Source organism: Rhincodon typus, chromosome 25 (genome assembly GCF_021869965.1).
Source record: "Rhincodon typus isolate 14 chromosome 25, sRhiTyp1.1, whole genome shotgun sequence".
Lineage (NCBI taxonomy): Eukaryota > Metazoa > Chordata > Chondrichthyes > Orectolobiformes > Rhincodontidae > Rhincodon > Rhincodon typus.
This window is the reverse complement of record NC_063356.1, coordinates 23,633,332-23,649,953: the sequence shown is the minus strand read 5'-3', so window position 1 is coordinate 23,649,953 and position 16,622 is coordinate 23,633,332. Positions and strand designations below refer to the sequence as shown.

Sequence of the window (16,622 nt, the reverse complement as noted above, 5' to 3'; positions counted from 1 at the left end):
TTTTACACAGGCTTGTAAGTTAATTATTGATGGAATCTCCATATTTTGAAAGGTGCAAGAAAATCCAGTACTCAAAGGGTTAAGACATGATTAATTTTGGTATACATTAACCACCATCATTCTGAACTAATAAAGAAGCCATCTGAGCCTCCAAGTTGTATTCCAAATTTCCCTAAATGCTCAATTCTACTTTCTGCGGTTTTAACTCTACTATGAAATTCGTGTTGATAATGCATGATGATAATCTACTGTAAATAGCAGCATGTTCAATGCAAACTCTTGTGTAGGTGTAAGTTGTCCATGGTTTACAATCACATGCATCTGCTGTATATTTTTATGATGATGCTTCTATTTTACATAATGTGAATGGATTAGATCAAGCTAATGTGAAAAGCCATTTACTTAATTTACATCCAAAGACTGGTAGAGCATTGACATCATATCATGATACTAAGGTAAAGCCTTTGGTGGCCCACCAGGTGGTGAAAGCTGCCATTCTATATCTTAACTATACAGTTAAGATGCAACTTATTGTTCACTAAAGAATGCTGCAAATGCCTTTTTTAAGGTCATGGCTGGCTGAAAGGCTTTGGGTTTAGTTTATAAACAAAATGTTGTGTTTAGGTAGAAAATGCAAAGGATATAAGCCACATTCCCAGATCAGATTGTAACAGTCTGTAGGGCCCTATAATGCGCTTCTATAAATATCTATCTGGGGATGCATAAATTCTGAACCAAGATAACAAAACCATTGTACTAGGAGTACAAAATAATATTTTAAAGACTGGAAATCTCATATCCCTCATAGGCTTCCACCTTGTGGTAATGGCTGTCCAAATCAGCTAAGCTTTCATGGTGGAGATACTTCTCAGACTGCTAATCCCTTGCAGGCACCTATAACACAGGCCACATTGTTCAATTCAAATAGGAGTTCACTTGTTCTGATCAGGAGTGATATGCCCATGGCTGTACAGCAATTAAATGCAGTTGAAATATATTTGTTCCAAAGCAAAACAGAACTTGCCTGCTTCGTTTCATTTTTGATGGGATCCAGAGCAGTATTCTGAAAACTAATTTCACTGCAATAGGAGCCTCATACACCTGCAGTTATAAAAAAATAAGAGTTTTTCCTTATGGGTTCAAGTCAAATTCAGTTGAGTTTGGCAGGGTAACATGGAATTTGGGAGGACGACATTCTACATAATATGTGAATCAGACATGGAAGGCTGATAATTGTATCCAATTTTACGATACATGTTTTGCATAATGTTCACAATTAGAACTCATTATTATTTATTATTAACACAAGCTGAGATGAAAATAATACAGTAAGCAGATACCCCTGATACATTAGCTTCACCGCCTTCCCCACACCCCTATCTTCCTGATCGGAGATGTTGCACTTTGCCAGTCTGCTGCTGCTAATCACTTTGTGTGTGCTTGCCTGTATGTATGCGTGAATGTGTGTGTGAATGAGTGTATACTGTTAGGACAGGAACAATTGCTGAATGATAACATCAATTCAAGAAGAATAAAATGCGCTGATGTCTTTGAGGGTACAAAATGACTTAAGAAGTTATCATGCATTGCAATTTTGATGGTTAAAATTGATGGTCTGTTTGTACAGTAACGAATCTTACTAATGAAACTGCCTAGGTTTGAATTTTTTGATGGATTATTATAATATTACCTTTCACTTTAAAAAGATTGCAATCATTAAAATTTTACTGTACAGAGACACATTAATATTTTATGTGCTGAAGCTATTTTTTTGCTATTAGTCACATTGGCTGGCTTCTTGATATTAAGCTTATATTGAGTGAGGAGTATTTTATCCTGTTTTTACAAAATGAACAAAGTAAATGTATACGACACCCCTCACTGTGATACTCTGTTATGGAAGGAGCAATCTTTGTTACAGCACAAGTGGTGTTGCTGTCCTCTAGCAATGAATACAATTCATAAGCCTTTGTCTTCATATTTCTCCCCACCCACCACTATGCCATTCCAATGTACACTTGATTTCTGATTAGCACAACTCAGATGAGAGGAAAAATCTTACAAATGAATTCTGTAAATATAAGCTACCCAAAAACTTGCTGAAAAATGAGTAAATGAGCATATGAGCATAAATATTTCAGTCACTTAACAGAAAGCTAGAATACCTCAATTACTGGTACTGAAGCTTAGTTGTCCAAACTTTTTCCAGTAATGGGAGATGCTGACACATTCATAGGCAGCCTCAATGAGGCAATAATATTGCTTCAAGCAAATAGACTGGGTTGGCTGAGTATCTGTATATGCACTGATTCCAACAATAATGAGGAAATTATATATTTTAGGCACATTTCTAAAAAGGCCAATTGGGCAAATTTAGTGGCTTTGAAAACAGATACAGGTCATTCTATATATTTGTTATCATCTTGAGAAACAGCAATTTTAGTGTGATGGGAATCAATTTCAACTTCAGTTTCATTTCTCCTGAAGAATTTTGCATACAGCATTAAGTACTATTGGGACACATTTGTGTCAGTTCCTGCAAACATATATTTCAAAAAGTGCACACAAAACACTTTCATAGAAAGTATATCAGTCATTATGTAGGAAGAGTTATTTGTAATTGTGTGAAGTTGCTTGAGATATTTTCTTGTCAAGTAGGTATTTATATAACTAACAATAATGACTTAGTAAGTGCCATAGAATTATGTCATAGTTCCTGTTAGACATATAAAGGACAATCATGTTGAAAAATGGAATTTAATGTTGTTGATTTGTAGGAAGTTCCTTTGATGGGTACAAGTTTTATTCAGCTGCCTTGCTGAAGATATCAGAGTGAAATACTTGTTTGACTTTATTATTTTGACTAAGTGTTGTTTCCTGCAGCTGCTGTGACACAAAATTCAGATTTAGATTGACTTCAAAATTTGAACTTTGACGAATTGAAAGGATAAAAATAACTCCTCAAACCAACTGATCAGATGCTTTAGATTTGGTGAGTCATGTAGAAACGAAAGTGAGACTCTTGACTGCATGTTTCTAAGATATATTTAACAAGTAGATTTATTTGTTGGTCGCTGCCAGTGGCTATAGTTTATAATACTCATAAAATTGTGAAATAATGAATATTAGAAGAAATTGACTGTTGTGAGTTTTGTAGCTTTTTAAAGACTAGTCAATAGCTTGTAGTCATGGAAAATGTCCAATCATGGCTTTCTCATCCTGTCACGGGTACATTAGTACTGCTGTGGACTGGACATTTTAAAGAGTGATCCAACTATTCCCAACAGTTGAAAGAGTTGATTAAAATTCTTTGATAAGAAAAGTAATTTTATGATTACTTAGTGGTTCATAGTTATTATTACAGATAGAAAATACATTAACTATCAGTTTTGAAATGTGTTCTCCTTTATCTGACACACGAGGACATAGATTATTTTTGTAGCTTAATTTTTATCTTTGAATTTGGAGTCCACAGACATCAACTGTAAGAAATAATGTCCTACCATTTGAAAGTTCAGTTCTATAATATTACTTTATTCTTCTGACTGTGTTTGGAATCCATACTAATACTTGATTAAACAAAAGCAGGGTGTCTAGGTGGATTCTGAATGCTATACAAGAGATATATTTACACAGCAACTGTAGTGTGAAGTGGTTCTATAAAACTGATGAGTAGCAGTCTTCTGAAACAAAACAATGAACTTCCATGTGACCAGGGAATGGAATAAATTACTGAGTCCCTGGAATACAACCTAGGAGACTGATATAATTTCAACTCTTGCCAACAGATTTTATAAACACAATCAATAAATCATCGCTGACTGGTAAAGACATAACATGAACAAATGGCTGCAAGACCAGTGCTACAACATGTACCTGTCCAGCAGTCATTCTTGCTGGCTAAAATGGAATTCTGTTAGACATAAAGCTAACACATACTTAAGTGTAATCGGTAAATGAACTAATGGTGAGCACTTACCTCTTGTTGCTGAACAAAATCTATTGTACTTTCTGCAGATTTGTGGATCCAGATTTTTTTGTTGTTAGTCAGTTAAGGAATAGCCCAAAGCTTTGCTGTTGTTGAACAATGATCTAGTAATACACTCAGATGAGATTGAAGGCAGCAGAGTAGCATGTAACCAGATTTCAAGTAGAGAAAATAATGTTAAATTGAGACAAATATATATTTCATTTAAATTTGAATGAATTAGCAATAACACTTTAGACATGCATATAACTGACTATTATCAGCAAAACATGTATATTTATGAAAAGAAGGCAGACTTATTACATAACCATCACTGATGCACAGCGGTACACAGAGATACAACCACTGGTTCCTTAAACTTTTACGACATGTGTTATACAGGTCCTTTGTCACTTCACAAATTTCATCCAAAATTATGTTGAACTATGTTTGCCTTTCCAATATTTCACCTATACATCTCACAAGCTATGTTGTAGGAAAATAGACAGTGTATTTTTAGAGACAATTATGCTTATAAGTACTATTTCTGGATGTGGAAATTCCTCCAATAGTGAAGCTCTCTCTAATATCATATGCTTTTCTTTTTTCTCTATTCAAATTTCATTTGGTACTCCCCTTAATATTTTCTTCACTCTTGTGTCAATTCATTCCTTCATAGAAAATCACTTCTGTTTTGTTTTATCAAAAATGTTAGTTTTCAAGTAACATTGCTGTTATCCAACCAGCTCTTAACAAACCCCCAGATTATTATCTCCTTAATGTGTTTGACTTAGTTTCTCTGTAGTTGTTCCCCTTATTGGGATCACACATACAAATGTGTCTAAAACAGCTTTGCCTCCTGGGAAACTATGAAGGACTATTGGACCTTTTGGTATTTTCCACATACAAGTAAACATTGGGAACTTAAAGAGCCAACTGTATTAAATTAAATCTTTGGATGTTATTCACTTAATAAATTGATCCCTCTTGAAGGCTGAATTGGAGAAAGTGCAATGCTGAGAGGTGGAATGCTTATAAAGTTATCAGCAAGATCATTTTTTCTGAAACTAACATTAACTTATTCCAGGTGAGTGTCCTACCAAGTGGAATCAAATGATCTATGGTCCATTCTTACATGTCTCCACCTCTGTGAATCAAATTAATAAATTAAAACATTAAAACTCTAAAAAGACCTGTGTAACTCAGTGGGAGTTGTTAAAATCAGAAGGATTCAATAAATATTTTTTAAAAATGGGAAGAAAAGTTGTTTGTTTTCAGTGTCAAACAATTTGACTTGAATAAAGCAGATTTGATGTAGAGTCAGGAAAACAGTAAATAAATTTATGTTACACATTGAGTTCTGTCAGTGTAAAGTTGATTACTGAATATCCATCATAGAGTAGAAAAGTTATTTCTTACTATTCTGAAAATGGTAGTCAGTTGCTAGATGCAGCAATCCATAATCACTTGTCATAAGTGTATAAATATGTATGTTAAACCGCCTGTCTGTGCAATATAAAAATGTAAGTCCTTGTATCATCAATAAGCGTACTTTTTTTAACACCACCTGCTTATTCTGTCTGAAAAATGCAGCTGTACTGTCCTTCGTTTTGATGAAATTTTGTACCTTTTGTTTCTACTTTGTGTAAAAGTTTGTTGTGTAGTTTGAAATTACATAAGGGAATGTAAAGCAGAGTCCATTAAATATGTCTCATATGTCACTGTTAAAGTGTTGCCTGTTTGCTGACCTAGACACTATGAAAGATGGAGAGCCATTAATAGGTAGGGTCAATTCTCTGCAACAGTTCAGCAATTGGCGTCCTACTACCCTCCACTTCAGTTGCCATTCTTACTATTTTGGAGTACTGACTGATGCTATAGGTAAAGTCCAATGGACGTTTTCTAGTATCTCATCCAATATGTGGCTCTTTTGTGAGGAATCCAGGATGGTTAGTGGTGTAGATTATTTAATTCTGGAACACTGGTGAAAGCATCACTGTTGAGTCATTGAAAACAAAAAATGCTGGAGATCACAGCGGGTCAGGCAGCATCCATGGAGAGAGAGCAAGCTAACATTTAGAGTCTCGATGACTCTTCATCAGAGCTGAAGTTCAGTACAGTTTAGATTCCAGCATCTGCAATAATTTGTTCCTGCTACGGAGTCATTTCTCTGATTCATTTGGTGTCTGTGTGTATTTATGGAACCAAAAACACGTGCGTATGTACACTCAAGGACTGACATTCATACACACACACATGCACACACCTTTACATGCTCATTGTTATATTTTCATATGTATACTTGTATTTTCTTCTCAGGAGAAGTTACTAGAATTCTAGTTGATTTCTCCACTCCCTAGAGCAATTGGAGCACTACTTCCAATCCTGCAAAAGCAAAATATTGCAGATGCTGGAAATCCAAATTGAAAACCAAAAATTTGGAATATACTTTGTAGCTCAGGCATCATCTTTGGTCAGCCTCCATCATCCTCAGCATGATGCAACTGCCAAACACATCCTTCTATTTTCAGTTCTCCAAAGGAACCACTCCCTCTGAATATCCTGGCTCACTTTCAATTTAGAGAATTCATATATTTGTGCCTGATTGTGGAGTAGTGGGCTTGATTACCAATGCACTCCTTTCATCAGGAGACAATGACATCATGAGCAGTGAATACAACATTCTAAATTGAAAGGTTTATGAGCAGATCAGAGATTTTTTTTTCCTGGAGCGAGTATTTGGAACCTGGATGGTGGGATGGGAGGAAACAAAATATCAGGTTTTGCATCTTTGCTGTCTTGGGAAGAGGAGAAAGTGTTGACTGCAAGAGAAAGCTGTCTTTGTTTGCAGGCTTTCTGAGGTTTGAGTTCAATTGCTCCTTTCCAGGTCAAAGATAAACCACAACATTAAAAATTCAAAGCCTGTTCCTAGGCAGATTTTCAACCCACAGATACCAGTGTGTCTCACAAAAAGTATCGATTCCCACTTCTCCAAAATGGACATAAGCTTGTGAAATAGTAAGTGAATTCCACACAGATCCACTTTTGAACCTTAAGTTGCAATGAAGCACAGTTGGTACAGTCTTCTCACACAGCAGTGCCCAAGCTACCATTTTCACCCGTATATATTGCAAATATGCCTTTACATGTCTCCACCCTTGAAGAGATCATGCCCTTTTCGAAACATGCTTCAACACAAGATAAACATGACATCAATGCAATAAAACACATTACAATTTCTTGTCATCTTCTCAAAGTTTAAAACTATTTCAGCATCATTACCTTCTTGATAATGCATCTGTAATTATACTATCTTTCCCAGTGATATGAACAATTCTTATACTATAGGGTTGAATTAACAATTTCCATCAAAATTGTCTTGTATTTTGTAATAGCATATGACTCTCTCACTTCCTCAGAACAGAAGAAGAATCATATTAGATTCAAAATGTTAATTCTGTTTATCTCTCCACAGATATGTTGCCAGACCTATTGGGTTTCTTCAGTGTTTTCTGTTTTTATTTCATATTTCCAGCATGTGCAGTATTTTGCTTTTAATTGGGTAATAATCCCAGGGTCTCCCTTTCCACTGTAGTGTATATCTTGTGATACCAGTTATATTTCTTAGACAAATATCCCACTGCCTTCTCAGTTCCCTATTCTCTATTGTCTTTAGACATATTGCTCCAACTGTCTTTCTATTGGTAGTCCATAACGAACAAAAACCTGAATTATTTTCTTTTTTCACCATTACTTTACCTACAATCATCCTCAAAGGAAATTGGATTGTCCTTTACATAACTGTAAGAACATATTGCTTTGGTAATAGTCCTGCACAGTCTAATGAATGGTTCTTCAAAAACTAACATAGGTATCAAAGGTGCTTGTTTAAATACATGTTGAATTTATTCCCAACCTGCAGCTCTGTAAGAATGCTTCAACTTCCTTAACAGAACTCCATTCTTAATACAATAAGCCAAGACCCCTTCAGCCTCAACTTCAATGTTGGCTAGTTGTGTTAACTTGCTCAACTCCAGACCCATCTTCTTCTTACTCACTCATGGGATTTGGGTGTCACTGGCTGTGTCAGCATTTATTGCCTGTCCCTGAAGAAGGTGGTGGTGAGCTGCATTCTTGAACTGCTGCTGCCCATGTGCTGTTGGTATACCCACAATACCCTTCTGGAAGGAATTCCAGGATTTTGACCCAGTGACAGCAAAGCAACAGTGATATATCTCCAAGTTGTGATGTTGAGTGTCTTAGAGGGACACTTGCAGATCGTGGTGTTCCCAAGTATATTTGTCCCCTAATTTTTTTCTCCTCCATTTACCTCTCTCCAAAATGATCATTCTTTTTCTGTCTCATTTTCCTCAAACTCAATTCCTTTTAGTTCCATTTCCTTTCCAACATGCTTTGCTTCGTTCTCAATCTCAAGCTACAATTGATTTCTTTAGACTCACCACTTTAGTCCTCCTTGTATTTCCACTAATCCTAAATGCTCTGCAAATATAATTATCTCCACCTTCCTAACTATTGTAGGAATTTCACATTTAACTCCTTTGCCAATTCTATTATCTTAGCCTTAGTTAAGTCTTACAAAGCAGTGAGGGATACTCTGCAGAGTAGTTTTAGCCACTTCCAATGCCATCTTATTTTGTACTATGAGAAACTGGTATCTGTCCATTTCTCCTTCACCAGTTCTTCTTATTTCACATCCAGTCCTGCAATGTCCACGTTTAAAAATCTCACACTGAGTCCCCAAATGTTTGTCACAACCCTATGGGAGTGATCAAGCTTCACTGCTACTATGGGAAATGTTTGGTGGCAAGTAATAAAAATAATCAATCCTTTATCCCAATCCTGACGGTATTTGTGATAGAATGCCTTAATCATTGTCTTGAGGATTTGGTGGTATCTCTAAAGCTCCACATGTTTATGGATGATATGCCATGGAATTCAATTGCTTTACAGCATGATGGTAAATTTGCCTGACTTTGACTGCTATCTAGAACAAAAGAAAGGTTACATCGATAAACAAAATAAATTTTATTTGTCATTAACATCGGCCCATAACAAATGAAAAAAAAAACAGTTTATTAACTACTACTTTGCAAACTTCTATAATTTCCTTTTTAAAGCCAAATATGCATAAGCAAATTCATAAATAGGACAGCCTAAACTGAGAGACCACAGAACTATCATGGGTGAAGAAACAGACAAAAAGGAACAAGTTCTGTGGAACAAGAGTCCAAAACACAAGCTGATTTTCTCATACTTCTTTTGCTTTCTAGTGATGATATCACATCATTGTTCACTTCAGAGTGATGGAAAATCCACAGTCAGGTTGAAGTCTTTGTTTGAGCTCGAGATTCCATTTTCAGACTCTTTGAGTGTCTTTGTTTTTCAGCTTGAAGGGGGTCAGAAACAGAGAGACTTGTATTTACTTGCAGGATTTCTGGAGATTTGAGTTCACCTGTTCCTTTTCAGATCTGCAACAAACTACAATAATGAGGTGGTGGTGGCAGAGTCAGAATTTTACTTGTTTAGTAATCAAGAACACCAGGCTAATGTTCTGGGAGCACGGATTTGAATCGCACCATGATGATGCAATTTGAAATTAATTAAAATTTGGAATTAAAAAGCTAGCCAAACTAACTATTGATTGTTGTAAAAACCCAGTAGATTCACTAATATCCTTTAGGGAAGGCAATCTGCCATCCTGGTCTGACCTAAACACGACTTCAAACCCACAGCAATGTGGTTGACTCTTACCTGTCCTTTTTTAGGGACAAGTGAGAAATACTGGCTTAGCCAAAGATGTCCAAATCACATGGCAAAATTTTAAAACTCCTGAAAATTCAAAGGCCATTGCTAGGCAGCTTTCTCAACCCACGTACACCTCATGGAAACTTGCCTCGCAAAATTACCAACAGCCGCTTCTTTCCAAAAAACTTACATGACCTGTGTAACCTGTAAGTGAACTCCTTGCAGTTCCAGTTTTGACCTTCGAGTTGCAAAAATAGAGCACTTGACACATTCACTACAATGTAGTAGTCTCCAAACCTGCCATTTAACCTTTTTTTTTAAATGTAATCTTTAACTGAAGTAACTGCATAGAGGCTGGTATCCTGTCACCAAGTCACCTTTTATTTACATGTGCACAATTCATTGGCTCTGACCAGTCAGCTCAAAGTCAGTCCCGAGACTGAGGAGGCCTTCTGAATCTTCTGTTTGTATCTGTCAGCCAGGGCTCCCTGATTGGCCCAGGTTAACAACCCCAATCAAGGATCTCATTGTCAATATGATCCACCTGGCCATGATTCCAATCACTACATAAACAAAAGACAATTTGGATAAGCATCTGTAGAACATTTCTGTCTGCAAATGTGGCTTCAAGCATCTGGTTGCTGATCATTTTAATTCTCCACCTTGGTCCCACTCTGTCCATAGCCTCCTACACTGCCCTACTGAAGTTTAAAGTAAACTCAAGGAATAGCACTTCATCCTAGTTCAACACTTCACAATTTTCTCAACTCAACATTGAGTTGAATAGCTTCAGCTTGTAACCATGTTTAAGAATCGTTACTACCTAACTTTGAAAGGTCATTAACTTGCTATCTTCATTTTGTTCCTATCCATACAGATGTTGCCTGTTCTGCTGAATATTTTCAATACTTTCCAATTTTTATACTTCCATTAAGTTTTTTTTAAATTCATTCACAGGACAAGGACGTCATTGGCTAGGCCAGCATTTATTGCTCATCCCTAATTGCCCAGGGGGCAGTTACAAGTTAACCACATTTCTGTGGGCCAGACCATTTGAGGATGGAAGATTCCTTCCCTACAGAACATTAGCGAACCGGATGGGTTTTTCCTGACAATTGACAATAGATTCAGGGTCATCATTAGACTCTTAATTCTAGGTTTTTATTGAATTCAAATGTCACCTTCTGCCATGGCAAGATTTGAATCCCATCCCTAGAACATTACTTACATCTCTGGATGAACAGTCTAGCAATAATACCACTTCACCATCAGCTCCCCTAAATTCCAAGATAATAAGTTCAGCACAATATAGGGTCAAAAATAGAACTTTCCCAGTCTAAGTGGCACAGTTCTGCACTGGAAAACATTAAGCATTTTTTTGGAGCTTTTTAAAGACATGTACATTGGAGCAGTGAATGAACATGGACTTCTCAAATTAACAAATTTTACAAATAGTGCACTCAGTTAAGCAGTATATGCAGCAAAAGTAAATTCAGCAAATAACCCAAAAAATGACTTTTTAAAAAATTGAATTGAATTGATGTATTGAATTAAATTGAATCATTTATTGTCACATGTAATCAATATAAAAATACAGTGAAAAGTGTGTACCTTCGCCATACATGCATGGCACCGTTCACATTAACTGAGAATAAGTCAAGAAGAAAAAATAGCTTTAAGAGAGTCTAACTTTCCTTTCCACTGCTGCAGTCCCACTCATGGCTTTCCAGCCCATGCCATGCTGCCACCAGCATGCCACTCTGGACTACCTCACCGGCTTACTCTTGCCACCGCTGCCTCACTGGCCTGAACTCACCGCTGCTGCCTCACCAGCCCACTCTTGATCCAAATTCTCAATCAAAAGAACAAAAGAGTAGTACAGCACAGGAACAGGCCCTTCAGTCCTCCAAGCCTGTGCCGATCACCATGCCCTGCCTAATCTAAAAAAACAAACTTTCTGCCCTTATTCGGTCCGTATCCCTCTATTCCCTCCCTATTCATGTAACCATCTAGATGCCTCTTAAATGTTGCCTCTTCTGGCAGTGTGTTCCAGGCTCCTACCACTCTCTGCATGAAAAAATTACCTCGCACATGTCCCTTAAACTTTTGCCCTCTCACCTTGAACCTGTGACCCCTTGTAATTGAAACTTCAACACTGGGAAAAAGCCTCTGACTACCCATCCTGTCTACACCTCTCATAATTTTGTAGACCTCTATCAGTTCTCCTCTCAGCCGCTGTCTTTCCAGTGAAAACAATTCTAGTCTTTTTAACCTTTCTTCATAGCCAACGACCTCGACACTGGGCAACATCCTGGTGAACCTTTGCTGCACTCTCTCCAAAGCTTCCACATCCTTCTGGTAATGTCGTGACCAAAAATGCACATAATACTCCAAATGCAGCTTAACAAGGGTTTTATATTAGCTGCAACAGGATTTGCCAACTCTTGTACTCCATGCCCTGGCCGACGAAGGCAAGCGTGCCTTATGCCTTCTTAATCACTTTTGCCTTCTTAATCACTTTTGCCACCTGCATTGCCATTTTTAGGGAACTGTGGACCTGCACACCCAGAACCATCTGTACGTTCATGGTCCTAAATTTGATCCTCCAAAATGCATCACCTTGCATTTGTCTACATTAAACTTCATCTGCCATTTCTGTGCCCAAGTCACCAATCTACATCCTGTTGCATCCTTCCACATTCGTCAGCACTATCAGCAATCCACCAGTCTTCATGTCTTCTGCAAATTTACTAATCAGACCACCCACATTTTCCTCCAGATCATTTATATATACTACAAACAACAGAGGACTTAAGATTGATCCCTGTGGAACACCACTAGTTACGACAAAACAGCCACAAAACTGAGCTTTAGCTCTTGATCAGCAGTAACTTTTACAAATCAGTTTTGTTATAAAACATTTTCTGAAAATAAATTTCAGAAGGTAGGCTGCCTAAGTAGGATATTATTACACATTCTCAAGGGTAACAGCAAACATGTTTGTTCATTTTCAATAAATACATGGGATGGATAGCTATTTCAGTATTATATTAATAATGCTGATTTTTTTCAATGCTGCAGTTACTGTTTTGTAAAGATATTTCCATGTGTTTTCTTGCGCTACTTCAGAAAGGTTTTGGATAAAAGTCACGGTTGACCTGCAGCAAATCAATCAGATTCCTCAGGTCACTTTTTAACAGAATATTTTAATCAAAAGCTACAAAGACATCTAATTTATGGAGCAAATCTATTATAACATTAATCAAATTCTGGAAGACATGGAGAATAATGACTCTGAGGAACAACTGCATAAATTAATTATTATCCCAAGATATGCAAACGGCAAAATAAACAACAAGCTGAAAGGTCACCTTATATCTAAATTACAGAATATTGCTGTGTTATCTGCGGTACAACACTGATTGTCAATCTCCATGAAAATAAAACAAAAACATAACAAGCCTGTGGTGCACAGCTGAAGTCTACATGGCTCTCACATTGCTGTAGCCCATCAAGGATATCAGATTAAAATTGATTTCAAAGCACTGAACAAGTCTCCCAATACACTAACCTTTCTGACAGGAAGCTAGCAGAGCCCTTTGTGGCTTAAGGAGCAAGGTACAAGAGACAAGCACAAGCTAAAAAGGTGACAGAAAGTCACACATTGAGGACTTGACGTCAACAGACACAAAAAATACTTTCAGCAAAATTCCAACAAATGGATATGCTTTGCTGAGTGGAAAAAAAATCAGCAAGTTGCAAATCCCATTGTGTGACTGATAGACAGACAGTCTTTTACACTACTGCATCAGTGAAATCTTTGCATCCATAGAATTTACCTATAACAAGGCATTTACAAGGAACAGAGACAATATCAATCACAAAAAGAACCTGATTTTGAAACAGAGAAAATATAAAAATACTCTAAATTAGCTCTAGTGTTGCTCCATAAACCTTTCCAAAACATTCAGAGAATAATGAAATTAGAGCAACACCAGGGACTATTTCTCTCAATTAATAAAACAAATGTCAACAATAACCAGTTAGGACTCTCAGTTCTGATGGTTATAATATATTTATTGAGTGTATGGCAAGTAATGTGGAATGGAACTGTAGAATGGAATAAAGTGTACACCTCAAGCTCATAAACCATGAATCAATACTGAACCTGTAGTTCAAACAGATATTTTCATTTTTAGGGCTCCTTGATGTTTCTAGAAGACTAAGCCAGACAATATTCAAGATATACTACAACTTTCATTTACATAGCGCCTTTAGCATGAGAAAGATCCTAAGATATCTCAAGAACGTCAAGCCAAGGAGATGAGATGGGCTAACTGAAAGGTTGGTCCAAGAGATGGGTTTCATAGTAACATCAGTGCCTTAGCCTTTTGTGCCTCTACTGGTTCTTTGAAAGAGATATTCAATTATTCCCTTTCCCATTCTAAGAGGGTCAAAGGAGGAAAGGGACTTGGCAAAGTTGAAGGGTTTAGGGTTTGAATTCTAGAAATTGGGATCGAGGCAGTTGGAAGAACAGCTAACAATAGTGGACAGGAGGATTTAGTGTGAATAGGATAAAGACAGCAGGGCTTTGGATGATCTGAAATGTTTACAAATGCTGGGAGATGTATGGACAGCTGAGAGAGCTTGAAGTAGTCAAACATGGAAAGTAGAGGACACGAAAGGGGTCTCAATGGCAAATAAGCTGGTGTTCAACATCGGCAACATCACAGAGATGGAAAAATTTGGTCTGTGTACCGTAAGGAGTCAATGGAAAATAATGAGAAGGAAATAAGCATCCTGTATATAATTAACAATTTACACATAAATATGTAGAAATTTCTTTGTTTTTTTAAAATCCTTATACACATTTTAAAGAAAACTCTTGATATAAAATTATTTTATTCCATATTGTGACTATTTTCAGCATCACAATAAAAATCCAAGCTCCTCACTATCTGCTATCACTTTTTCTTTACCTTTGATCAATTTGCTTTCATTGCTCTCTTCTTAAACCTGCTTCCTTTATTCCAATCTTTGGTCTTGTTCCTTCCCTGTTGCACTAGACCAACCTAAATTTGCAGCACTGCTCTTACAACATTGATTCAAACTCTGCACATCTTAAGCTCCTTTTACATCACAGTAAAACAGTCACGTTTTGAATTTATGTTAGAAGGTATGCTGTGAGTCTATTAAATCACAGAAGAGAAAGCAAGACTCTCACATTATGCCAATTTCTTCCCGTCTGGAGCCATCAATTTAGAAGCACCTGGCAAACTGCCACTGCATCCAGAAACAGCAATTAAACAGTTGTTGACCCCATAGCCTTCTCATTGCAATAACACAGAATTGCTGGAATTGGGAAATCACACGAATCAGATTTTTTTCTTCAGTTCTCAATTATATTAGCAAATTGCTAATGGCGCAGAGAGTCAAGGGGGCAACTGAATGTTGGGTATAATGGGTTATCCCCTCAACTAACCAGATACAGTTATAGAGAAAGGCAATGAGTCCATAACAAAGAAAAGTCATGGCATAAATTAGTCAAATTAAACAGAAAGACAAAGAGAGAAAAAAGGATTAGTTTAAGAGTCAGGAAAATAACAGACAAAAAGAAAAAAAAACTTAAAATCAAAACTTTTGTAGAATTCTGGGAATAATTTATTACCTGCATGAATAAGGTTTTAACAGTTTTATTGTTCTCATTCAGATCTCTGAAGGGTATGTGACATGTGCCATGAACTGAGTCCTTACAGTGGCTCTAAGTGGCTGCAGCACAGGTTCATTCAGGTGAATCGCACAAATCCAACACTTTGATGTCACACAACGATGAGGGATGGGAGCCTCAGAAAGAGACAGTACATTAATGTGTTTTGGCGAGGCTAACAATAGAGCAGCACAAACCATCAAACAACTGTGGGGAATTTGGGGCTGGAAACATAGGAAGACACATAGAAGCAAGAGTATCTCTTTCAGCCTGACGGGCTTGATCTGACATTCAGTTAGCTCATGGCGATCGTCTATCTCAACTTTCTGTTCCATCCCCATATTCCTTTATGTCGTTTGTATCTAAAACTCTGTTGCTCTCTGTCTTGAACATGCTCAATGATTGCTTTTCCAGGTATAGAATTCCAAAGGTTCACCATTCTCTGAGTGAAGAAATTCTTCCTCATCCCCACCACAAACTGCTTACCCTATATTCTGAGACAATATCTCATAGTTCCCAGCAGCCAGGGAAACATTCTATCTTTACCTATCCATTAAAGTTTCAATTAGATCACCTCTCATTCTTCAAAACTCACAGAAGAACAGACTAAACTTCATTAATTTCTCCTTACAAAACAAATCCACATCCTAGGGATTAATTTACTGCACTCACGCTAAAATAAATATATCCTACTTTAGGAAAGGAGACCAAAACTGTATACAAGAGCCCAGATATTCTGATGGTTAGACACTTCTAAGAGTGGTGCAGACTGGATTTGTGTGTCAAGAGGGCAACTGAATGTTGGGTATAATGGGTTATAATCCTGCAGATTCCCAAAGTTAGCAGGGTGTGTGCAAATTGCTCAAGAGATTGAAAATTCCAATGTACAATTTTCCTGCATCTGGAACCCTCTGAATAAAACGTTTTATATTAGAGAATTACATAGAAGATAGAACAGTACAGCACAGAACAGGCCTTTCAGCCCACAATACTGTGCCGACCTATTATCCTACCAGGATCAAACTACCCTGCAAGAAAACAATAGAGAATCAAATATAAGATAACAAGATGTAGAGCTGGATGAACACAGCAGGCCAAGCAGCATCAGAGGAGAAGGAAGGCTGACGTTTCGGGCCTAGACCCTTCTTCAGAAATAGGGGAGGGGAAGGGGGTTCTGAAATA

General features: G+C 37.1%; 1 long non-coding RNA gene across 1 annotated transcript; it reads right to left on the bottom strand.

Moving 5' to 3' along the window:
• Positions 1–8,994: 8,994 nt before the first annotated feature.
• On the bottom strand, positions 8,995–14,827 carry LOC125486067. Its single transcript, XR_007264753.1, has 2 exons — positions 14,713–14,827; positions 8,995–9,466 (listed from the first exon to the last, which is right to left on the bottom strand). It is a non-coding gene; the product is annotated as an uncharacterized LOC125486067 (long non-coding RNA).
• Positions 14,828–16,622: the final 1,795 nt, after the last annotated feature.